Source organism: Leuciscus leuciscus (assembly GCF_965113295.1).
Source record: "Leuciscus leuciscus genome assembly, chromosome: 8".
NCBI lineage: Eukaryota > Metazoa > Chordata > Actinopteri > Cypriniformes > Leuciscidae > Leuciscus > Leuciscus leuciscus.
In genome coordinates this window covers 1,515,413-1,542,437 of record NC_138732.1, presented here as the reverse complement: position 1 = coordinate 1,542,437, position 27,025 = coordinate 1,515,413, and the positions used below count along the sequence as shown (strand labels likewise).

The 27,025-nt window shown below is 37.2% G+C and overlaps 1 protein-coding gene and 1 long non-coding RNA gene across 2 annotated transcripts in view; one reads left to right on the top strand and one right to left on the bottom strand.

The window, feature by feature from the left end:
- Positions 1-27,025, top strand: part of LOC309504111 (uncharacterized protein) — a 501,143-nt gene that overhangs the window by 102,410 nt on the left and 371,708 nt on the right. The gene's annotated exons all lie outside the window — the stretch shown is intronic.
- LOC309504210 lies at positions 5,246-12,943 on the bottom strand. Its single transcript, XR_014208020.1, has 2 exons — positions 11,981-12,943; positions 5,246-5,332 (listed from the first exon to the last, which is right to left on the bottom strand). It is a non-coding gene; the product is annotated as an uncharacterized lncRNA (long non-coding RNA).

Here is a 27,025-nt window from a genome sequence, read left to right as displayed (position 1 = left end):
ATCGGACAAAATTTGCCTCTATAACAGTTAAAAAGGTGAAAATTATATGAATATAATGGCATATTAAGCCAATAAGTTGTATTTTACTGCCCCCTGCTGTTTAAAATTTATAAAATCACTATTTTAACATTTACAATTACATTTAGTCAAAATCCGTCCGTTAAAGTATTAGTATTGACAGTTTTATCACATCATATATTTCAAATGTCTGTATCTACAACATAATGTGTTTGTGTAGTCTTAGGTTTCTGAATAAATTCTGAATCTTCTGATTAATAGCTAACAAAGACTTTGTGAAATGTTTATAGACCATTCAAATATATTTTCATTATGACATATCCCAATAGCATTGAAAAAACAACAACAACATTTGTCTTCGTGTGTGTGTGTGTGTGTGTGTGTGTGTGTGTGTGTGTGTAAGCATGCATGATTGAGTTAACATGGAAAAACTGGTTTGCTTTAGTGCAGAAAACTGCTTAACTATATAGTTATAACTATAAATCCTAAACGAAAACTCAGAACTTCACAAAAATTGATGAGCATATGTGTCATAACCTGCTAAAGAAGCATGGAAAATTTTATGGAGATCGGACCATAGTTGGCGCTATAACTGTTAAAACGCTTTAAAACCATATATTTCCTATGGTAAATTGCCTGTATTTGCTGTAAATGGTGTCTTCTATCTATTATCGTATAATGTTCATATCATAATGTTCAAAACCAGTGCAGCACAATTCTCTGAACTCTCTAGATCAATAATTATCAGAAAAAAAGTTTAACTTCTTCAAAAGGTGATTTTATATGAATATAATGACATATTAAGCCAATAAGTGGTATTTTACTGCCCCCTGCTGTCATTTCATCATACTACTCCCTAATATTGTTATAAAATTCATATTTAGACTTTATAAAATCATTATTTTAACATTTACAATCACATTTTGTCAAAACTCATCTATTGAGTATTACTATTGACAATTGTGTTACACTGAGATATGGAAATGGACGAAAGTAAGTGAATGAAATGAAACGAAAGTATTAAGCCACGCCCCCCCAGTACAAATTCACTGATAACTCGAAAACGGAAAGTCGTTGCGCGCTCAAATTTTTATGGTAAGGTCCTCTCCGGGCTCTTGATCGAAACGTGTCGTCGCGGGCCTCGGGAGCGCGCCCCCCCCCCGCGGATCGCCAGATCGCGGGACCCCCGATTTTGAACCGCCGTAACTCCCGACCCAGACCACCCCGAACCTTGTGTGAGAGCTCGTTGGAAAGGGCCCACCCTTGGCTAGCTTCGATTCAAATGTGGTGTAATTTGCCCTGGGCATTCCAGAGATAACAGCCCCAAAATACATGCCTTTGAACAGTCATAACTCCCGGGCCCAATCACCCAAAAACACAGCGATGGTCTCATTCAACAGGGCTCCTCAAGAACTATCTATGCTCTGAATTTCAGAATTTTTCGCCTTCTGGTTCCCGAGATATAAGTGAAAAACCAAATTCCCATTCATTCATTCAAACACTTCAACTGTAAGATGGAGGCTGTAATTCCACTGTTGTCAACTAGAGGGAGCAGCAGTATTAGACATAGTATTAATCTTTTTATCAGCTTTCAGCTTTGGTCAACAAACAAATGGTTAAAGCTATTTTTTTTTTTGACTGATAATATAGATCACAATGAAATATATGAAATGGTTAGACCATTAAAATATTTTTTTCACAATAACACATCCTAAAGACATTGAAAACATATTTGTGTGTGTGTGTGTGTGTGTGTGTGTGTGTGTGTGTGTGTGTGTGTGTGTGTGTGTGTGTGTGTGTGTAAGCATGCATTATTGAGTTAACATGGAAAACACTTATATTACAATAACTATTATAACAATCATATTTTGTCAGTGTTTATCACTTCATTTGCACTGACACTTCACATAATTGCTAGTAATGTGGTAAATCACGCTAGAAACATGGTAAATCATAGTAAATAATTGATGGTCTCATTCAACAGGGCTCCTCAAGCACTATCTATGCTCTGAGTTTCAGAATTTTTCGCCTTCTGGTTCCCGAGATATAAGTGAAAAACCAAATTCCCATTCATTCATTCAAACACTTCAACTGTAAGATGGAGGCTGTAATTCCACTGTTGTCAACTAGAGGGAGCAGCAGTATTAGACATAGTATTAATCTTTTTATCAGCTTTCAGCTTTGGTCAACAAACAAATGGTTAAAGCTATTTTTTTATTATTATTATTGGACTGATAATATAGATCACAATGAAATATATGAAATGGTTAGACCATTAAAATATTTTTTCACAATAACACATCCTAAAGACATTGAAAACATATTTGTATCTGTGTGTGTGTGTGTGTGTGTGTGTGTGTGTGTGTGTGTGTGTGTGTGTGTGTGTGTGTGTGTGTGTGTGTGTGTAAGCATGCATTATTGAGTTAACATGGAAAATACTTATTACAATAACTATTATAACACAATCATATTTTGTCAGTGTTTATCACTTCATTTGCACTGACACTTCACATAATTGCTAGTAATGTGGTGTATCAAGGTAAATCATTCTAGAATTCTGGCAAATCATTCTAGAACATGGTATATCATGGCAAATATGCTAGAACATGGTAAACTATGCTAGAACAGGGTTAATCATGGTAAACTATAATAAATCATGGTAAACTATGATAAATCATGATAAACTATGGTAAACCATGCTACAATCACAGTAAACAATGGTAAATCATACTAGAATGTAGTATTTCATGGTAAATCATGGTAAACTACGGTAAATCATGCTAGAATCATAGTAAATAATACTAGAATGTGGTAAATTGTTGTGGGAGGAGCCTATTTTACTAAAATGGCTATAACTCAAGAAGTAAATGAGATATCTTCACCAAACTTAGTACACATGTGTATGGGTTCAATTTGAGGTCACAGTAAACAATGTTATGGAGATCGGACCATAGGTGGTGCTATAACTGTTAAAAAGCTTTAAAACCATATATTTCCCATGGTAAACTGCCTGTATTGGCTGTAAATGGTCTTTTCCATCTATTATGTCAGTGGTTACATGCTTGCTTAATAACTCTTAATAACTTTTGATGCTTTTGTGCTTAAATGCCTTAAAGGCCTTAACAGCTTGAACCCCGATAAATGCTGCTTGCAGCTTTAATTATTATTATTATTCTTCTGCCGTAAAACGCATTGTGCAGCCCAAACCGTAAGGGCTAGAGCCTTGAAACTTTGCCAGATGGTAGTACAAAAATCGAGGAGAGGTTATCAAATTATGACGCCGATTGGCCCATAGGTGGCGCTATAGCAACCAAAAGCGCGAAACTGGTCATAACTCCTAGACGGTAAGTCATAGACTCAAGTGTCTTATATCATTGGAAAGCTGGTCGCCTGTCGAACAAAACGTATATCTCCGATTTTATTTCCGCCATGATAGATTTTCCGCCATTTTTAATTTTGTCAAAAACCTACTTTTGCGAACTAGTCCCTGGTTTTTTGTCCGATCGGAACCAAATCAGTGCAGAATTGTTCTCTGGAGTCTGAAAATCAATAATTATCGAAAAAAAGTCGAAATTCCGATTCCTGGTCGCTAGGGGGTGATAAATTATGGTTGTGGGAGGAGCCTATTTTACTAAAATGGCTATAACTCGAGAAGTAAATGAGATATCTTCACCAAACTTGGCACACGTATTTAAGAGGTCAATCTGAGGTCACAGTAAAAAATGTGCGTCGATTGGCCACATGGTGGCGCTGTAAACAAAAAAAAACATATAGACACCTGACCGTTTTTCTGAATGACTTGAAATTTGGTATGCAGTGTCTTGGCCCAAGGGGCCATGTAAGTCTAAAAGGATATGGGCGTATCTCGAAAAACATGGCCACCATTGGCCAATGAAATTTGAGCACCGTTAACGAAGTCCGATCGGAGCGAAACTCGTTGGGCATGTTTGGCTCAAGCCCCTAGAGGTCTGTAAGAATTTTGAAAGAAATCGGCCACTAGTTGGCGCTAACGAGTTTTATGGCTCTGTAATCACGTGGTGTTACACTTATCATCACAAAATGCATATCATCTGATAGATCTGCTCATGCTGAACAACTTTGCCTCAAGAACCATTGCTGTCAATCAAACAGTTCATTAAATATTCATGAATATGTTAAAAACCTACTTTTGCGAACTAGTCCCTGGTTTTTCGCCCGATCGGAACCAGACCAGTCTAGGACAATTCTCTGGACTCTCTAGATCAATAATTATCAAAAAAAAGTTTAACTTTTGCATTTGGGTGGCTGTAATAGGGTAATTTATAAAAAGGGGCGTGGCAAAATACACTAAAATGCCTATAAATCATAAATGAAAACTCAGAACTTCACAAAAATTGGTGAGCATATGTGACATAACATCATTAACAAGCATGCCAAATTTTATGGAGATCGGACCAAAGGTGGCGCTATAACTGTTAAAAAGCTTTAAAACCATATATTTCCCATGGTAAACTGCCTGTATTGGCTGTAAATGGTCTTTTCCGTCTATTATGTCAGTTGTTAAATGCTTGCTAAATAAAACTTAATGTCTTTTGATGCTTGTGTGCTTAAAGGCCTTAAAGGCCTTAACTGCTTGAACCCCGATAAATGCTGCTTGCAGCTTTAATTAGGGGTTCAAGCATGAAATGCTGAAACCCTATTGTAATTGTACTGATTTTTATTATTATTATTATTATTATTATTCCGCCCTAAAACGCATCGTGCAGACCAAACTGTAAGAGCTGGAACCTTGAAACTTGGCCAAATGATAGTGCTCAATTTGGGGAAAACCTATCAAAATATGGCCCAGATTGGCCAATAGGTGGTGCTATAATGACCACATTTACTGAATTGGCCATAACTCCTAAAAAAATTTATATGGCCACTTTTGTCCAAAGCTTACTTTGGCAAACTAGTCCCTGGTTTTTGGTCCAATCGGAACCAGACCAGTCTAGGACAATTCTCTGGACTGTCTAGATAAATAATTATCGAAAAAAAGTTGAACTTTTGCATTTGCCTGGCTGTAACAGGCTCATTTAGGAAAGGGGAGGGACAAAAAACACTCAAAAGCCTATACAACCTAAGGGAAAACACCAAACTTCACAAAAATCGATGAGCATATGTGTCCTAACATGGTGAAGAAGCATGCCAAGTTTCGTGAAGATCGGACAATAGGTGGCGCTATAACTGGCAAAAACGTTTCTTCTTATTAGGGGTTCAAGCATGAAATGCTGAAACCCTATTGTAATTGTACTGATTTTTATTATTAGGGGTTCAAGCACGAAGTGCTGAAACCCTATTGTAATTGTGCTGATTTTTATTATTATTTTTCTTCCGCCGTAAAACGCATCGTGCAGCCCAAACCGTAAGAGCTGGAACCTTGAAACTTTGCCAGATGGTAGTACAAAAATCGAGGAGAGGTTCAGAGAGTATGACCCCGATTGGCCCATAGGTGGCGCTATAGCGACCAAAAGCGCGAAACTGGTCATAACTCCTAGACCATATGTCGTAGACTCAAGTGTCTTATATCAATGGAAAGCTGGACTCCTGAAGAAAAAAACGTATATCTCCGATTTCATTTCCGGTATGCAAATTTTTCAGCCATTTTGAATTTTGTCAGAAAACTACTTTTGCGAACTAGTCCTAGGTTTTTCGCCCGATCGGAACCAAACCAGTGTAGAATTGTTCTCTGGAGTCTGAATATCAATAATTATCGAAAAAAAGTTGAAATTTCGATTCACGGTCGCTAGGGGGCGCAAAATTAACGTTGTGGGAGGAGCCTATTTTACTAAAACGGCTATAACTCCAGAAGTAAATGAGGTATCTTCACCAGACTCAGTACACACGTGTAAGAGATCAATCTGAGGTCACAGTAAAAAAATCGAGGCGATTTGCCACATGGTGGCGCTATAACATGAAAAAAACATAAAACAGACTATAACCACCTGACCGTTAGTCCGATTGACTTGAAAATTGGTATGCAGTGTCTTGGTCCAAGGTGCCATGTATGTCTATGAGGACATTGGTGTATCTCGAAAAACATGGCCGCCATCGGCCAATGAATTTGAGCACCTATTAGACAAGGTTAACGGAGGCCGATCGGAACGAAACTCGATGGGCATGTTCGACTCATGGCCCTAGAGGTCTGTAAGAATTTTGAAAGAAATCGGCCACTAGTTGGCGCTAACGAGTTTTATGGCTCTGTAACCACGTGGTGTTACACTTATCGTCACAAAATGCATATCATTTGATAGATCTGCTCATGCTGAACAACTTTGCCTCAAGAACCATTGCTGTCAATCAAAACGTTCATTAAATATTTGTAATTATGTTAAAAACCTACTTTTGCGAACTAGTCCTAGGTTTTTCGCCCGATCAGAACCAAACGAGTCTAGGACAATTCTATGGACTCTTTAGATCAATAATTATCAAAAAAAAGTTGAACTTTTGCATTTTTCGCATGGGTATATTGGGTCATAAAGAAAATGGGCGTGGCAAAATGCACTAAAAAGCCTATAAATCCTAAACGAAAACTCAGAACTTCACAAAAATTGATGAGCATATGTGACATAACATCATTAACAAGCATGCAACATTTTATGGAGATCGGACCATAGGTGGCGCTATAACTGTTAAAAGGCTTTAAAACCATATATTTCCTATGGTAAATTGCCTGTATTGGCTGTAAATAGTGTTTTCCATCTATGAACATATAATGTTCATATAATAATGTTCAAAACCAGTGCAGTGCAATTCTCTGGACTCTCTAGATAAATAATTATCAGAAAAAGTATAACTTCTTCATTTGGATGGCTATAATAGGGTCACTTCAATACGTAGCCTTAAAATGAATACCATGACATATTAAGCCAATAAGTGGTATTTTACTGCCCCCTGCTGTCATTTCATCATACTACTCCGTAATATTGTTATATAATTCATATTTAGACTTTATAAAATCATTATTTTAACATTTAACATGAAAACGAAAGTAAAACGGCATTTAGGCCACGCCCCCCAGTACAAATTCACTCATAACTTGAAAACGGAAAGTCGTTTCGTGCTCAAATTTTGATGGTAAGGTCCTCTCCACGCTCTTGATCGAAACGTGTCATCGCGGGCCTCGGGAGCGCGCCCCCCCGCGCATCGCAAGCCCGCGGACCCCCGACTTTGAACGACCGCAACTCCCGACCCAAACCACCCCGAACCTTGTGTGAGAGCTCGTTGGAAAGGGCCCGTTCTCTGCTAGCTTCGATTCAAATGTGGTGTAATTTGCCCTGGGCATTCCCGAGATATAAGTGAAAAACCAAATTCCCATTCATTCATTCAAACACTTCAACTGTAAGATGGAGGCTGCAATTCCACTGTTGTCAACTAGAGGGAGCAGCAGTATTAGGGACATTCTACCAGAAACGTACATTTGCACTTTAAAAAATCTTGGGGAAAAAAATATATTTTTCTTAAATCTGGACGTTGAGACATATGGAGGACATGTTAAACTATGAGAAACACATATCATCCCATCTCAGCATGTTTTTATGATTAAATAAAATACATTTTTATACGCATTTCACCCCTAAAATGTCAGGCCCTGTCACAGACAAATTTGTATATGTTAGAATGGTTTCCTAATGAATTTCTTTGATACAGATAGCATTTTCTTATTGATCACATGTCCCTGATTGTATCTAACATGGTTTTATAATTCCTTTAAGAAATATAAGTAACTTTTCGGTCAACTGTAGTACACAAAATCACAGAATACCCGCAGGCACTCATATAGTTGTAAAATAACTACCTTTACATAGGAGATTTTTATAAAAACATAGTAGTGGATATATACCCCCACCTTCATCTACACAGTTAAAGAGATTAATTAATTAATATTTCCTCAAATAGTACACTTTTATCATAATTTCCTGTGTGACAGGACTGACCATGGCGTGACAGGACTGACGGTACTGTGACAGGACTGACTTTATGGATTTTGATGATGCAGAAAAAGTTATGTTTTGTGTTCTTTATTTAAGTTTTGATTGGCATTTCTTTTTTAAATTATTATTATAATTTTAATGTTAAAGTAATATTAGACTATGGTAAAATTCAGCCAAGGACATACATAATATTGCCAAAAGTATTGGGACAGCCCTCCAAATAATTGAATTTAGGTGTTTAAATCACTTCCATGGCCACAGTTGTATAAAAATCAAGCACCTTGGCCTTCATTTTACTATTGCATGCGTTAAATACATAACATATGCAATAAATGTAATAAAAAAGAACAATAACATTAATTTGTAAGGCCGTGTCACACAGGAATGTGACAGGGCCTGATGTGACAGGGCCTGACGGTTGGCCATTGTAAACTGCCATTACTCAGCCTGCTAGCATGCTAGCATAAAAACTGTTAACATGCAAGCAAGGAATTTCAATAACCTTTTTAGACATGTTTTGGATTTAAAACATTTTCATTATTTTCTGGAATGTTTAACCGTGACAGGGCCTGACCCTTTAGCTCGTCTTTCTAAAAAAAACATACAAAAACAAGCTTAAAATCATACAATTCAATGAAACAATTCAGCCTTAATCAATGTAAGCTTCACCTGGGTCAAATGATGTCACTTCCTCTGAGTGATACCCTTAAAGGTGTATTTCACACATTTTATGTAGAGTTTTATGTAAACGTGACAGGACTGACCAAAACATGGGGACAGTTGTAAAATAGAATTTATTTGTAGAATTTATATATAATTTTATGTTTTTGATCAGTTGATGTGAATGATAACAGCTTAAACTTGTTATTGATGAGTTTTTTTTTTTTAAATAACAGTTTGTAGCATAACAAAACTATGAAAGCTGTAGCTCCAATTTGGCTGAGGACAAGGGCATGGACAGGATTTGTAATTTTCAAAAGTGTTTTTAATAAAGAAAAAAATATCTGAGAACCTAATGAATGACATATTCCTTTACAGAACAACTCACAGAAATCAACTATGAGCCAGTTTTAGAAATTTTTGGATGAAATACTTTTTTATTCACTGTAACAATTCAAGGACAGATAATGTACGTTTCTGGTAGAATGTCCCATTAGATATAGTATTAATCTTTTTATCAGCTTTCAGCTTTGGCCAACAAACAAATGGTTAAAGCTATTTTTTTTAAATTATTATTGGACTGATAATATAGATCACAATGAAATATATGAAATGGTTAGACCATTAAAATATTTTTTCACAATAACACATCCTAAAGACATTGAAAACATATTTGTATCTGTGTGTGTGGATGTGTTTGTGTTTGTGTGTGTGTCTGTGTGTGTAAGCATGCTTAATGGAAAGAACATGGAGAAACTGCTTTGTTTTACTGGTGGATAAAAAAGTCTTTCAAATGAAAGTGAGTCAATTAGTGGTCTTCTACTGCCCTCTGCAGGACATTCTACTTAATAAAATATTTTCATCTGTGCTTTTGCATTAGTTTTTGGACTATATCAAATTACTTGCATGAAAATCACCTATTATAACAGTCATGTTTTGTCAAAGTTTATCACTTCATTTTTACTGAGCTCTCAGTTTGAACAATTCTGCCTCTCAGTGATTAATTTGAAATCTGAAAATGGTGTTATACAGAGGAGATTTGCAATTATCATTTTGTTACCTATCTTTTATTTTAAATATCTCCATCTACAACAAAATGTGTGTGCATGTGTGTGTTCAAGCATGGTTAGTGTATTAAGTATTATTGTTTAAGTATTATTGTTTTCATTTACATTTTAACCACCAGAAGAAGAACACTCATTGGTTCATTCTGCTCACTAAAATATTATTTTTAAATTTTTTTTCCATTTGAAATATTGTTTAAACTTAATAAAATCATTAAAATAACATTTCAAATCATATTTTGTCTGTTTATAAATCCCACAGACTCACATTGGCTGCAATACTAATGTTTTTGTAAGACACAGACCTGATAGTCTAATCTGTGTGTATTGTGCATATATTATTGATATTATTACTATTGCAAATCATGTTATTGTAACTCATATCTTAATAGAATATTATTTGTAATTTTAATTCTTTATTTCTTAATTGTTTTTTTATGATTACTACAGATATTATCACCAAAGATATCAATTACACCTTCAATTTTAGTATTGATACGCTGCACACACAGCACAATCACACACTCACTAATGCATTCAAATAAATGTAATCTTAATGTGCTACTTTATTTGTACATGATTAGAATGAACAGAAATCTAAGAATATTTTTCTTCTTTTGTTAAAGCCATTTCAGACTCCAAGTAAGCATTATATTACTAATCATCTATTTTAAAGGTGCCATACAGTTGAAAACTGTATTTATCTTGGCATAGTTGAATGATAAGAGTTCTGGACATGGAACTGACATACCGTGAGCCTCAAACACCATTGTTTCCTCCTTCATGTGTAAATCTCCTGTTTGCAAAAGACCGCTGAAAAATGAGTGAATCCCACCATAACACCGACTGTGACGTTGGAGTCAGGATCATTAATATTTATACCCCCCAAATTTGCATTTTCCAGTCCATGTTCTAGGCCAGGCAGTGTTAATGTAGACCTGCACAGCCGAATCAGCAGAAGATCTGCAGGTATTGTGAAGAAGCAAGCAAGGACAATAGTGAAAATGGCAGATCATGGATATAAATGTTATGTCTGAGGCTGTGCTGCGGATTTGAGAACTTTTCATTCCTTTCCCACAAAAGAGAACTGTCAACAGGCATGGTTGATGTTTACAACAGGATACCTCACCATTTTAATTCAAAGCTGTTAGTTTGCTCTTAACGGAGGCCGATCAGAACGAAACTAGGTGGGCATGTTCGACTCGTGGCCCTAGAGGTCTGTAAGAATTTTGAAAAATCAGCCACTAGTTGACGCTAACAGGTTTTACGGCTATGTAATCACGTGATGCATATCATTTGATAGATCTCCTCATACTGAACAACTTTGCCTCAAGAACTACTGCTGTCGATCAATTTGTTCATTAAATACTTGCGATTATGTTAAAAACCTACTTTTGCGAACTAGTCCTAGGTTTTTCGCCCGATCGGAAATATACCAGTACAGTACAATTCTCTGGAAGCTCTAGATTATTAATTATATAAAAAACTTTAACTTTACCCATTGGGTAGCCATAACAGGATCATTTAGAAAATGGGTATGGCAAAAAACACTCAAAAGCCTGTAAATCCTAAACAAAAACTCAGACAACTCACTAAACTGCCTTATGTGCTTAAAGACCCTAAATGCTTGAACCCCGCTAAATGCTGCTTGCAGCTTTAATTATTATTATTATTATTATTCCGCCCTAAAACGCATCGTGCAGACCAAACTGTAAGAGCTGGAACCTTGAAACTTGGCCAAATGATAGTGCTCAATTTGGGGAAAACCTATCAAAATATGGCCCAGATTGGCCAATAGGTGGTGCTATAATGACCACATTTACTGAATTGGCCATAACTCCTACATACTTTGTCATAGAGGCTCAATTTTAGCATCACTGTGATCCCTGGCTCTTTATATGAAAATTTATATGGCCACTTTTGTCCAAAGCTTACTTTGGCAAACTAGTCCCTGGTTTTTGGTCCAATCGGAACCAGACCAGTCTAGGACAATTCTCTGGACTGTCTAGATAAATAATTATCGAAAAAAAGTTGAACTTTTGCATTTGCCTGGCTGTAACAGGCTCATTTAGGAAAGGGGAGGGACAAAAAACACTCAAAAGCCTATACAACCTAAGGGAAAACACCAAACTTCACAAAAATCGATGAGCATATGTGTCCTAACATGGTGAAGAAGCATGCCAAGTTTCGTGAAGATCGGACAATAGGTGGCGCTATAACTGGCAAAAACGTTTCTTCTTATTAGGGGTTCAAGCATGAAATGCTGAAACCCTATTGTAATTGTACTGATTTTTATTAGGGGTTCAAGCACGAAGTGCTGAAACCCTATTGTAATTGTGCTGATTTTTATTATTATTTTTCTTCCGCCGTAAAACGCATCGTGCAGCCCAAACCGTAAGAGCTGGAACCTTGAAACTTTGCCAGATGGTAGTACAAAAATCGAGGAGAGGTTCAGAGAGTATGACCCCGATTGGCCCATAGGTGGCGCTATAGCGACCAAAAGCGCGAAACTGGTCATAACTCCTAGACCGTATGTCGTAGACTCAAGTGTCTAATATCAATGGAAAGCTGGACTCCTGAAGAACAAAACGTATATCTCCGATTTCATTTCCGGTATGCAAATTTTTCCGCCATTTTGAATTTTGTCAGAAAACTACTTTTGCGAACTAGTCCTAGGTTTTTCGCCCGATCGGAACCAAACCAGTGTAGAATTGTTCTCTGGAGTCTGAATATCAATAATTATCGAAAAAAAGTAGAAATTTCGATTCACGGTCGCTAGGGGGCACAAAATTAACGTTGTGGGAGGAGCCTATTTTACTAAAACGGCTATAACTCCAGAAGTAAATGAAGTATCTTCACCAGACTCAGTACACACGTGTAAGAGATCAATCTGAGGTCACAGTAAAACAATCGCGGCGATTGGTCACATGGTGGCGCTATAACATGAAAAAAACATAAAACAGGCTATAACCACCTGACCGTTAGTCCGATTGACTTGAAAATTGGTATGCAGTGTCTTGGTCCGAGGTGCCATGTATGTCTATGAGGACATTGGTGTATCTCGAAAAACATGGCCGCCATCGGCCAATGAATTTGAGCACCTATTAGACAAGGTTAACGGAGGCCGATCGGAACGAAACTCGATGGGCATGTTCGACTCATGGCCCTAGAGGTCTGTAAGAATTTTGAAAGAAATCGGCCACTAGTTGGCGCTAACGAGTTTTATGGCTCTGTAACCACGTGGTGTTACACTTATCGTCACAAAATGCATATCATTTGATAGATCTGCTCATGCTGAACAACTTTGCCTCAAGAACCACTACTGTCAATCAAAACGTTCATTAAATATTTGTAATTATGTTAAAAACCTACTTTTGCGAACTAGTCCTAAGTTTTTCGCCCGATCAGAACCAAATGAGTCTAGGACAATTCTATGGACTCTTTAGATCAATAATTATCAAAAAAAAGTTGAACTTTTGCATTTTTCGCATGGGTATATTGGGTCATAAAGAAAATGGGCGTGGCAAAATGCACTAAAAAGCCTATAAATCCTAAACGAAAACTCAGAACTTCACAAAAATTGATGAGCATATGTGACATAACATCATTAACAAGCATGCAACATTTTATGGAGATCGGACCATAGGTGGCGCTATAACTGTTAAAAGGCTTTAAAACCATATATTTCCTATGGTAAATTGCCTGTATTGGCTGTAAATAGTGTTTTCCATCTATGAACATATAATGTTCATATAATAATGTTCAAAACCAGTGCAGTGCAATTCTCTGGACTCTCTAGATAAATAATTATCAGAAAAAGTATAACTTCTTCATTTGGATGGCTATAATAGGGTCACTTCAATATGTAGCCTTAAAATGAATACCATGACATATTAAGCCAATAAGTGGTATTTTACTGCCCCCTGCTGTCATTTCATCATACTACTCTATAATATTGTTATATAATTCATATTTAGACTTTATAAAATCATTATTTTAACATTTAACATGAAAACGAAAGTAAAACGGCATTGCCACGCCCCCCAGTACAAATTCACTCATAACTCGAAAACGGAAAGTCGTTGCGCGCTCAAATTTTTATGGTAAGGTCCTCTCCGGGCTCTTGATCGAAACGTGTCGTCGCGGGCCTCGGGAGCGCGCCCCCCCCGCGGATAGCTAGACCGCGGGACCCCCGATTTTGAACCGCCGTAACTCCCGACCCAGACCACCCCGAACCTTGTGTGAGAGCTCGTTGGAAAGGGCCCTTCCTTGGCTAGCTTCGATTCAAATGTGGTGTAATTTGCCCTGGGGATTCCAGAGATAAAAGCCTCAAAATATATGCCTTTGAACGGTCATAAGTCCCTGCCCCAATCGCCCAAAAACACCGTGATGGTCTCATTCAACCGGGCTCCTCAAGCACTATCTATGCTCTGAGTTTCAGAATTTTTCGCCTTCTGGTTCCCGAGATATAAGTGAAAAACCAAATTCCCATTCATTCATTCAAACACTTCAACTGTAAGATGGAGGCTGTAATTCCACTGTTGTCAACTAGAGGGAGCAGCAGTATTAGACATAGTATTAATCTTTTTATCAGCTTTCAGCTTTGGCCAACAAACAAATGGTTAAAGCTATTTTTTTTAAATTATTATTGGACTGATAATATAGATCACAATGAAATATATGAAATGGTTGGACCATTAAAATATTTTTTCACAATAACACATCCTAAAGACATTGAAAACATATTTGTATTTGTGTGTGTGTGTGTGTGTGTGTGTGTGTGTGTGTGTGTGTGTGTGTGTGTGTGTGGATGTGTTTGTGTTTGTGTGTGTGTCTGTGTGTGTAAGCATGCTTAATGGAAAGAACATGGAGAAACTGCTTTGTTTTACTGGTGGATAAAAAAGTATTTCAAATGAAAGTGAGTCAATTAGTGGTCTTCTACTGCCCTCTGCAGGACATTCTACTTAATAAAATATTTTCATCTGTGCTTTTGCATTAGTTTTTGGACTATATCAAATTACTTGCATGAAAATCACCTATTATAACACAGTCATGTTTTGTCAAAGTTTATCACAGCTCTCAGTTTGAACAATTCTGCCTCTCAGTGATTAATTTGAAATCTGAAAATGGTGTTATACAGAGGAGATTTGCAATTATCATTTTGTTACCTATCTTTTATTTTAAATATCTCCATCTACAACAAAATGTGTGTGCATGTGTGTGTTCAAGCATGGTTAGTGTATTAAGTATTATTGTTTAAGTATTATTGTTTTCATTTACATTTTAACCACCAGAAGAACACTCATTGGTTCATTCTGCTCACTAAAATATTATTTTTTTAAAAAAATTCCATTTGAAATATTGTTTAAACTTAATAAAATCATTAAAATAACATTTCAAATCATATTTTGTCTGTTTATAAATCCCACAGACTCACATTGGCTGCAATACTAATGTTTTTGTAAGACACAGACCTGATAGTCTAATCTGTGTGTATTGTGCATATATTATTGATATTATTACTATTGCAAATCATGTTATTGTAACTCATATCTTAATAGAATATTATTTGTAATTTTAATTCTTTATTTCTTAATTGTTTTTGTATGATTACTACAGATATTATCACCAAAGATATCAACTACACCTTCACTTTTAGTATTGATACGCTGCACACACAGCACAATCACACACTCACTAATGCATTCAAATAAATGTAATCTTACTGTGCTACTTTATTTGTACATGATTAGAATGAACAGAAATCTAAGAATATTTTTCTTCTTTTGTTAAAGCCATTTCAGACTCCAAGTAAGCATTATATTACTAATCATCTATTTTAAAGGTGCCATACAATTGAAAACTGTATTTATCTTGGCATAGTTGAATGATAAGAGTTCTGGACATGGAACTGACATACCGTGAGCCTCAAACACCATTGTTTCCTCCTTCATGTGTAAATCTCCTGTTTGCAAAAGACCGCTGAAAAATGAGTGAATCCCACCATAACACCGACTGTGACGTTGGAGTCAGGATCATTAATATTTATACCCCCCAACTTTGCATTTTCCAGTCCATGTTCTAGGCCAGGCAGTGTTAATGTGGACCTGCACAGCCGAATCATCAGAAGATCTGCAGGTATTGTGAAGAAGCAAGCAAGGACAATAGTGAAAATGGCAGATCATGGATATAAATGTTATGTCTGAGGCTGTGCTGCGGATTTGAGAACTTTTCATTCCTTTCCCACAAAAGAGAACTGTCAACAGGCATGGTTGATGTTTACAACAGGATACCTCACCATTTTAATTCAAAGCTGTTAGTTTGCTCTTAACGGAGGCCGATCAGAACGAAACTAGGTGGGCATGTTCGACTCGTGGCCCTAGAGGTCTGTAAGAATTTTGAAAAATCAGCCACTAGTTGACGCTAACAGGTTTTACGGCTATGTAATCACGTGATGCATATCATTTGATAGATCTCCTCATACTGAACAACTTTGCCTCAAGAACTACTGCTGTCAATCAATTTGTTCATTAAATACTTGCGATTATGTTAAAAACCTACTTTTGCGAACTAGTCCTAGGTTTTTCGCCCGATCGGAAATATACCAGTACAGTACAATTCTCTGGAAGCTCTAGATTATTAATTATATAAAAAACTTTAACTTTACCCATTGGGTAGCCATAACAGGATCATTTAGAAAATGGGTATGGCAAAAAACACTCAAAAGCCTGTAAATCCTAAACAAAAACTCAGACAACTCACTAAACTGCCTTATGTGCTTAAAGACCCTAAATGCTTGAACCCCGCTAAATGCTGCTTGCAGCTTTAATTATTATTATTATTATTATTATTCCGCCCTAAAACGCATCGTGCAGACCAAACTGTAAGAGCTGGAACCTTGAAACTTGGCCAAATGATAGTGCTCAATTTGGGGAAAACCTATCAAAATATGGCCCAGATTGGCCAATAGGTGGTGCTATAATGACCACATTTACTGAATTGGCCATAACTCCTACATACTTTGTCATAGAGGCTCAATTTTAGCATCACTGTGATCCCTGGCTCCAGACGAACAACCTGGCTATCTCCAAATCCCGATTTGAGCAAAAAAAAAATTTATATGGCCACTTTTGTCCAAAGCTTACTTTGGCAAACTAGTCCCTGGTTTTTGGTCCAATCGGAACCAGACCAGTCTAGGACAATTCTCTGGACTGTCTAGATAAATAATTATCGAAAAAAAGTTGAACTTTTGCATTTGCCTGGCTGTAACAGGGTCATTTAGGAAAGGGGAGGGACAAAAAACACTCAAAAGCCTATACAACCTAAGGGAAAACACCAAACTTCACAAAAATCGATGAGCATATGTGTCCTAACATGGTGAAGAAGCATGCCAAGTTTCGTGAAGATCGGACAATAGGTGGCGCTATAACTGGCAAAAACGTTTCTTCTTATTAGGGGTTCAAGCATGAAATGCTGAAACCCTATTGTAATTGTACTGATTTTTATTAGGGGTTCAAGCACGAAGTGCTGAAACCCTATTGTAATTGTACTGATTTTTATTATTATTATTATTATTATTTTTCCGCCATAAAACGCATCGTGCAGCCAAAACCGTAAGGCCTAGAGACTTGAAACTTGGCCAGATGGTAGTACTATTGCTCGCTACTCAGATACACGGACTCAGACCAATCGGCCCATAGGTGGCGCTATAGCGATCAAAAACGCGAAACTACTTATAACTCCTAGTTCGTTAATCGTAGACTCAAGTGTCCTATATCATTGGAATCCTTGGGTCAAGAAGGACAAAATGTATATCTCCGATTTCAATTCCGTCATGATCGATTTTTCACCATTTTGAATTTGTCAAAAACCTACTTTTGTGAACTAGTCCTAGGTTTTTCGTCCGATCGGAATCAAACCAGTGCAGAAATGTTCTCTGGAGTCTGAATATCAATAATTATAAAAAAAAAGTTGCAATTTCGATTCACGGTTGCTAAGGGGCGCCAAATTGTTCGAAGTGGGTGGAGCCAATTTTACTAAAATGGCTATAACTCGTCAATGGAATGAGATATCTTTACCAAATTTGGAACACCTGTGTTTGAGATTAATGTTTGGTCACGTGCAAAAAATCGTGATGATTGGCCACTAGGGGGTGCTATAACAGGACAAAAATGACTATAACCACCTGACCGTTAGTCCGATTGACTTGAAAATTGGTATGCAGTGTCTTGGTCCAAGGTGCCATGTATGTCTATGAGGACATTGGTGTATCTCAAAAAACATGGCCGCCATCGGCCAATGAAGTTTGAGCACCTATTAGACAAGGTTAACAGAGGCCGATCGGAACGAAACTCGATGGGCATGTTCGACTCATAGCCCTAGAGGTCTGTAAGAATTTTGAAAGAAATCGGCCACTAGTTGGCGCTAACGAGTTTTATGGCTCTGTAATCACGTGGTGTTACACTTATTGTCACAAAATGCATATCATTTGATAGAACTGCTCATGCTGAACAACTTTGCCTCAAGAACCATTGCTGTCAATCAAACCGTTCATTAAATATTCGTAATTATGTTAAAAACCTACTTTTGCGAACTAGTCCTAGGTTTTTTGCCCGATCAGAACCAAACCAATCTAGGACAATTCTATGGACTCTCTAGATCAATAATTATCAAAAAAAGTTGAACTTTTGCATTTTTCGCATGGGAATAATTGGGTAATAAAGAAAATGGGCGGGGCAAAATGCACTCAAAAGCCTATAAATCCTAAACGAAAACTCAGAACTTCACATAAATTGGTGAGCATATGTGACATAACATCATTAACAAGCATGCCAAATTTCATGGAGATCGGACAATAGGTGGCGCTATAACTGTTAAAAAGCTTTGAAAACCATATATTTCCTATGGTAAATTGCCTGTATTGGCTGTAAATGGACTTTACAATCTATTATTTCAGTGGTTAAAAGCTTTCTAAATAAAGCTTAATGTCTTAAATGCTTATGTGCTTAAAGGCCTTAAATGCTTGAACCCCGATAAATGCTGCTTGCAGCTTTAATTAGGGGTTCAAGCACGAAGTGCTGAAACCCTATTGTAATTGTACTGATTTTTATTAGGGGTTCAAGCACGAAGTGCTGAAACCCTATTGTAATTGTACTGATTTTTATTATTATTATTATTATTATTATTATTATTATTATTATTATTCTTCCGCCGTAAAACGCATCGTGCAGCCCAAACCGTAAGTGCTAGAGACTTGAAACTTGGCCAGATGGTAGTACAAAAATCGAGGAGAGGTTATCAAATTATGACGCTGATTGGCCCATAGGTGGCGCTATAGCAACCAAAAGCGCGAAACTGGTCATAACTCCTAGACGATAAGTCATAGACTCAAGTGTCTTATATCATTGGAAAGCTGGACGCCTGACGAACAAAACGTATATCTCCGATTTTATTTCCGTCATGATAGATTTTCCGCCATTTTGAATTTTGTCAAAAACCTACTTTTGCAAACTAGTCCCTGGTTTTTCGTCCGATCGGAACCAAACCAGAGCAGAATTGTTCTCTGAAGTCTGAAGATCAATAATTATCGAAAAAAAGTCGAAATTCCGATTCCTGGTCGCTAGGGGGTGATAAATTAAGGTTGTGGGAGGAGCCTATTTTACTAAAATGGCTATAACTCGAGAAGTAAATGAGATATCTTCACCAAACTTGGCACACATGTTTAAGAGGTCAATCTGAGGTCACAGTAAAAAAAATTGCGTCGATTGGCCACATGGTGGCGCTATAAACAAAAAAAAAAACATATAGACACCTGACCGTTTTTCCGAATGACTTGAAATTTGGTATGCAGTGTCTTGGCCCAAGGGGCCACCTATGTCTAAAAGGATATTGGCGTATCTCGAAAAACATGGCCGCCATTGGCCAATGAGGTTTGACCACCGTTAACGAAGTCCGATCGGAGCGAAACTCGGTGGGCATGTTCGGCTCAAGCCCCTAGAGGTCTGTAAGAATTTTGAAAGAAATCGGCCACTAGTTGGCGCTAACGATTTTTATGGCTCTGTAATCACGTGGTGTTACACTGATCATCACAAAATGCATATCATCTTATAGATCTGCTCATGCTGAACAACTTTGCCTCAAGAACCATTGCTGTCAATCAAACACTTAATTAAATATTCATGAATATGTTAAAAACCTACTTTTGCGAACTAGTCCCTGGTTTTTCGCCCGATCGGAACCAGACCAGTCTAGGACAATTCTCTGGACTCTCTAGATCAATAATTATCGAAAAAAAGTTTAACTTTTGCATTTGGGTGGCTGTAATAGGGTAATTTATAAAAGGGGCGTGGCAAAATACACTAAAATGCCTATAAATCATAAATGAAAACTCAGAACTTCACAAAAATTGGTGAGAAATATGTGACATAACATCATTAACAAGCATGCCAAATTTTATGGAGATCGGACCAAAGGTGGCGCTATAACTGTTAAAAAGCTTTAAAACCATATATTTCCCATGGTAAACTGCCTGTATTGGCTGTAAATGGTCTTTTCCGTCTATTATGTCAGTTGTTAAATGCTTGCTAAATAAAACTTAATGTCTTTTGATGCTTGTGTGCTTAAAGGCCTTAAAGGCGTTAACTGCTTGAACCCCGATAAATGCTGCTTGCAGCTTTAATTAGGGGTTCAAGCACGAAGTGCTGAAACCCTATTGTAATTGTAAGGATTTTTATTATTATTATTCTGCCGTAAAACGCATCGTGCAGCCCAAACCGTAAGTGCTGGAGACTTGAGACTTTGCCAGAAGGTAGTACAAAAATCGAGGAGAGGTTATCAAATTATGACCCCGATTGGCCAATAGGTGGCGCTATAGTAAGCAAAAGTATAAAATCGCTAATAACTCCTAGACGGTTGGTCGTAGACTCAAGTGTCTTATATCACTGTAATCCTTGGCTCAAGGCGGAAAAAACGTATATCTCCGATTTCATTTCCGGTATGCAAATTTTTCCGCCATTTTGAATTTTGTCAAAAACCTACTTTTGCGAACTAGTCTGTGGTTTTTTGTCCGATCGGAACCAAACCAGTGCAGAAATGTTCTCTGGAGTCTGAAGATCAATAATTATCGAAAAAAAGTTGAAATTTCGATTCAAGGTCGCTATGGGGTGCCAAAATGTTCGAAGGAGGCGGAGTCAGTTTTACTTAAATTGTTATAACTCGTGAACGAAATGAGATATCTTCACCAAACTTGGTACATATATGTAGGAGGTCAATTTGAGGTCACAGTAAAAAAATTGCGTCGATTGGCCTCATGGTGGCGCTATAAAACAATAAAAACGTATAGACACCTGACCGTTTTTCCGAATGACTTGAAATTTGGTATGCAGTGTCTTGGCCCAAGGGGCCATGTATGTCTAAAAGGATATTGGCGTATCTCGAAAAACATGGCCGCCATTGGCCAATGAAATTTGAGCACCGTTAACGAAGTCCGATCGGAGCGAAACTCGGTGGGCATGTTCGGCTCAAGCCCCTAGAGGTCTGTAAGAATTTTGAAAGAAATCGGCCACTAGTTGGCGCTAACGAGTTTTATGGCTCTGTAATCACGTGGTGTTACACTTATCATCACAAAATGCATATCATTTGATAGATCTGCTCATGCTGAACAACTTTGCCTCAAGAACCATTGCTGTCAATCAAACCGTTCATTAAATATTCATGAATATGTTAAAAACCTACTTTTGCGAACTAGTCCCTGGTTTTTCGCCCGATCGGAACCAGACCAGTCTAGGACAATTCTCTGGACTCTCTAGATAAATAATTATCGAAAAAAAGTTGAACTTTTGCATTTGGGTGGCTGTAATAGGGTAATTTATAAAAGGGGCGTGGCAAAATACATTAAAATGCCTATAAATCATAAATAAAAACTCAGAACTTCACGAAAATTGGTGGGCATATGTGTCATAACATGGTGAAGAAGCATGCAGAGTTTCATGGAGATTGGACAATAGGTGGCGCTATAACTGGCAAAAAGGTTTGAAAACCATGTATTTCCTATGGTAAATTGCCTGTATTAGCTGTAAATGGATTTTTCCATCTATTATTTCAGTGGTTAAAAGCTTGCTAAATAAAACGTAATGTCTTAAATGCTTATGTGCTTAAAGGCCTTAAATGCTTGAACCCCGATAAATGCTGCTTGCAGCTTTAATTAGGGGTTCAAGCACGAAGTGCTGAACACCTATTGTTATTGTAAGGATTTTTATTATTATTATTTTCCCCTAAAACGCATCGTGCAGCCCAAACCGTAAATGCTGGAGACTTGAAACTCAGCCAAATGGTAGTCCTCAATTTGGGGAGAACCTATCAAAGTATGACAACGATTGGCCAATAGGTGGCGCTACAGCAAGCAAAAGTATGAAATCAGCCATAACTCCTAGACCGTTTGTCATAGACTCAAGTATCTTATATCACTGTAATCCTTGGCTCAAGACGGACAAAATGTATATCTCCGATTTCATTTCCGCCTGGAAAAATTTTCCGCCATTTTGAATTTTGTCCAAAACCTACTTTTGCGAACTAGTCCCTGGTTTTTTGCCTGATCGGAACCAAAAAAGTGCATACATGTTCTCTGGAGTCTTTTTATCAATAATTATCGAAAAAAAGTTGAAATTTCGATCCACGGTTGCTAAGGGGCGTCAAAACGTTTGCAGGATGCGGAGCTCATTTTACTAAAATGGCTATAACTCGTGAACGAAATGAGATATTTTCACCAAACTCGGTACACATGTGTAAGAGGTCAATCTGAGGTCACAGTAAAAAAATAGCGGCGATTGGCCACATGGTGGCGCTATAACATGAAAAAAACATAAAACAGGCTATAACCACCTGACCGTTAGTCCGATTGACTTGAAAATTGGTATGCAGTGTCTTGGTCCAAGGTGTCATGTATGTCTATGAGGACATTGGTGTATCTCAAAAAACATGGCCGCCATCGGCCAATGAAGTTTGAGCACCTATTAGACAAGGTTAACGGTGGCTGATTGAAACAAAACTCAGTGGGCATGTTCGACTCATGGCCCTAGAGGTCTGTAAGAATTTTGAAAGAAATCGACCACTAGTTGGCGCTAACAAGGTTTACGCCCTCTGTAATCACGTGATGTTGCACACATCAACACAATATGCATATCATTTGATAGATCTGCTCATGCTGAACAACTTTGCCTCAAGAGCCACTGCTGTCAATCAAACCGTTCATTAAATATTCGCAAACATGTTAAAAACCTACTTTTGCGAACTAGTCCCTGGTTTTTCGCCCGATCAGAACCAGACCAGTCTAGGGCAATTCTCTGGACTCTCTAGATCAATAATTATCGAAAAAAAGTTGAACTTTTGCATTTGAATGGCTGTAATAGGGTCATTTAGAAAATGGGCGTGGCAAAATACACTAAAAAGCCTATAAATCCTTAATAAAAACTCAGAACTTCACAAAAATTGATGAGCAAATGTGACATAACATGCTAAAGAAGCATGGACATTTTTATGGAGATCGGACCATAGGTGGCGCTATAACTGTTAAAAAACTTTAAAACCATATATTTCCCATGGTAAACTACCTGTATTGGCTGTAAATGGTCTTTTCCGTCTATTATGTCATGCTTGCTAAATAAAACGTAATAACTTTTGATGCTTTTGTGCTTAAAGGCCTTAATTGCTTGAACCCCGCTAAATGCTGCTTGCAGCTTTAATTATTATTATTATTATTATTATTCCGCCGTAAAACGCATCGTGCAGCCCAAACCGTAAGGGCTAGAGCATTGAAACTTTGCCAGATGGTAGTACAAAAATCGAGGAAAGGTTATCAAATTATGACCCCGATTGGCCCATAGGTGGCGCTATAGCAACCAAAAGCGCGAAACAGCTCATAACTCCTAGATTGTAAATCGTAGACTCAAGTGTCTTATATCATTGGAAAGCTGGACGCCTGATGAACAAAACGTATATCTCCGATTTCATTTCCGTCATGATAGATTTTCCGCCATTTTGAATTTTGTCAAAAACCTACTTTTGCGAACTAGTCCTAGGTTTTTTGTCCGATCGGAACCAAACCAGTGCAGAAATGTTCTTTGGAGTCTGAAGATCAATAATTATCAAAAAAAAGTCGAAATTTTGATTCATGGTCGCTAGGGGGCATAAAATTAACGTTGAGGGCGGAGCCTATTTTACTAAAACGGCTATAACTCAAAAAGTAAATGAGATAGCTTAACCAAACTTGGTACACATGTGTATGGGTTCAGTCTGGGGTCACAGTAAAAAAATTGCATCGATTGGCCACATGGTGGCGCTATAAACAAAAAAAAACGTATAAACACCTGACCGTTTTTCCGAATGACTTGAAATTTGGTATGCAGTGTCTTGGGCCAAGAGGCCATGTATGTCTAAAAGGATATTGGCATATCTCGAAAAACATGGCCGCCATTGGCAAATGAGGTTTGAGCACCTATTAAACAAGGTTAACGAAGTCCAATTGTTTTATGAGTTTTATGGCTCTGTAATCACGTGGTGTTGCACACATCCATACAATTTGCATATCATTTGATAGATCTGCTCATGCTGAACAACTTTGCCTCAAGAACCATTGCTGTCAATCAAACTGTTCATTAAATATTCATGAATATGTTAAAAACCTACTTTTGCGAACTAGTCCCTGGTTTTTCGCCCGATCGGAACCAGACCAGTCTAGGACAATTCTCTGGACTCTCTAGATCAATAATTATCAAAAAAAAGTTGAACTTTTGCATTTGCCTGGCTGTAATAGGGTCATTTATAAAATGGGCGTGGCAAAAGACATTAAAAAGCCTATAAATCCTAAATGAAAACTCAGAACTTCACAAAAATTGGTGAGCATATGTGACATAACATCATTAACAAGCATGCCCAATTTTATGGAGATCGGACCATAGGTGGCGCTATAACTGTCAAAAACCTTTAAAACCATATATTTCCTATGGTAAATTGCCTGAATTGGCTGTAAATGGTCTTTTCCATCTATGATCATATAATTTTCATATAATAATGTTCAAAATTAGTGCAGTACAATTCTCTGGACTCTCTAGATCAGTAATTATCAGAAAAAGTTGAACTACTTCATTTGGATGGCTATAATAGGGTCACTTCAAAATGTGGCCTTGACCAAGTGTCCCCGAAAGATTATATCTTTTAAGATGCTCAGATCTTCTAAAAAACAAGTCAGAACATGTGAAATATCACTCTGAACAAGCATGAAAAATTGCAGACAGATCGGACAAAATTTGACTCTATAACAGTTTAAAAAGGTGAAAATAATATGAATACAATGGCATATTAAGCCAATAAGTGGTATTTTACTGCCCCCTGCTGTTTAAAATAGTTATTTTGTCATATTGTTTCTATAATTCATATTTAGACTTTATAAAATCATTATTTTAACATTTACAATTACATTTAGTCAAAATCCATCTGTTAAAGTATTAGTGTGTGTGTGTGTGTGTGTGTGTGTGTGTGTGTGTGTGTGTGTGTGTGTGTGTGTGTGTGTGTGTGTGTGTGTGTGTGTGTGTAAGCATGCATTATAGAGTTAACATGGAAAGACTGGTTTGCTTTAGTGCAGAAAACTAGTGAAAATCATGAAGATTAAACTGAAACTGAGCCAATAATGGTCTTCTAGTGCCCTCTGCTGGCCATTCTACTTATTAATGAAGTCTTTTGACATGTGCTTTTGAATTCATAATTAGACATTGTAAATCATAGTAAATAATACTAGAATGTGGTGTATCAAGGTAAATCATGCTAGAACATGGTAAATCATGGTAAACCTTGCTAGAACAGGGTAAATCATGGTAAACCATGGTAAATCATGATAAACTTTGGTAAATAATGCTAGAATGTGGCATATCATGGTAAACCATGCTAGAACATGGTAAATCAAGGTAAACTAAGATAAATTCATGGTAAACTATGCCAGAACAGGGTAAATCATGGTAAACCATGGTAAATCATGATAAACTATGGTAAATCATGCTAGAATGTGGAAAATCATGGTAAATCATGCTAGAACATGGTAAATCAAGGTAAACTAAGATGAATTCATGGTAAACTATGCTAGAACAGGGTAAATCATGGTAAACCATGGTAAATCATGATAAACTATGGTAAATCATGCTAGAATGTGGTATATCATGATAAATCATGCTAGAACATGGTAAATCAAGGTAAACTAAGATGAATTCATGGTAAACTATGCTAGAACAGGGTAAATCATGGTAAACCATGGTAAATCATGATAAACTATGGTAAATCATGCTAGAATGTGGTATATCATGGTAAATCATGCTAAAACATGGTAAATCAAAGTAAATTAAGATAAAATCATGGTAAAACTATGCTAGAACATGGTAAATAATGGTAAACCATGGTAAATCATGATAAACTATGGTCAATCATGCTAGAATGTGGTATATCATGGTAAATCATGCTAGAACATGGTCTTTTCCATCTATTATGTCAGTGGTTACATGCTTGCTAAATAAAACTTTATAACTTTTGATGCTTAAAAACCTTAAAGACCTTAATAGCTTGAACCCCGATAAATGCTGCTTGCAGCTTTAATTAGGGGTTCAAGCACGAAGTGCTGAAACCCTATTGTAATTGTCCTGATTTTTATTATTATTTTTCTTCTGCCGTAAAACGCATCGTGCAGCCCAAACCGTAAGAGCTGGAACTTTGAAACTTTGCCATATGGTAGTACAAAAATCGAGGAGAGGTTATCAAATTATGACCTTGAATGGCCCATAGGTGGCGCTATAGCGACCAAAAGCGCGAAACTGCTCATAACTCCTAGACCGTATGTCGTAGACTCAAGTGTCTTATATCATTGGAAAGCTGGATGCCTGACGAACAAAACGTATATCTCCGATTTCATTTCCGCCATGATAGATTTTCCGCCATTTTGAATTTTGTCAAAAACCTACTTTTGCGAACTAGTCCCTGGTTTTTCGCCCGATCGGAACCAAACCAGTGCAGAAATGTTCTCTAGAAACTGAAGATCAATAATTATCGAAAAAAAGTCGAAATTTCGATTCACGGACGCTAAGGGGCGCCAAAACGTACGTTGTGGGAGGGGCCTATTTTACTAAAATGGCTATAACTCCAGAAGTAAATGAGGTATCTTCACCAAACTCGGTACACATATGTATGAGCTCAATATGAGGTAACAGTAAAAAAATCGCGGCGATTGGCCACATGGTGGCGCTATAATATGAAAAAAACATAAAACAGGCTTTAACCACCTGACCGTTAGTCCGA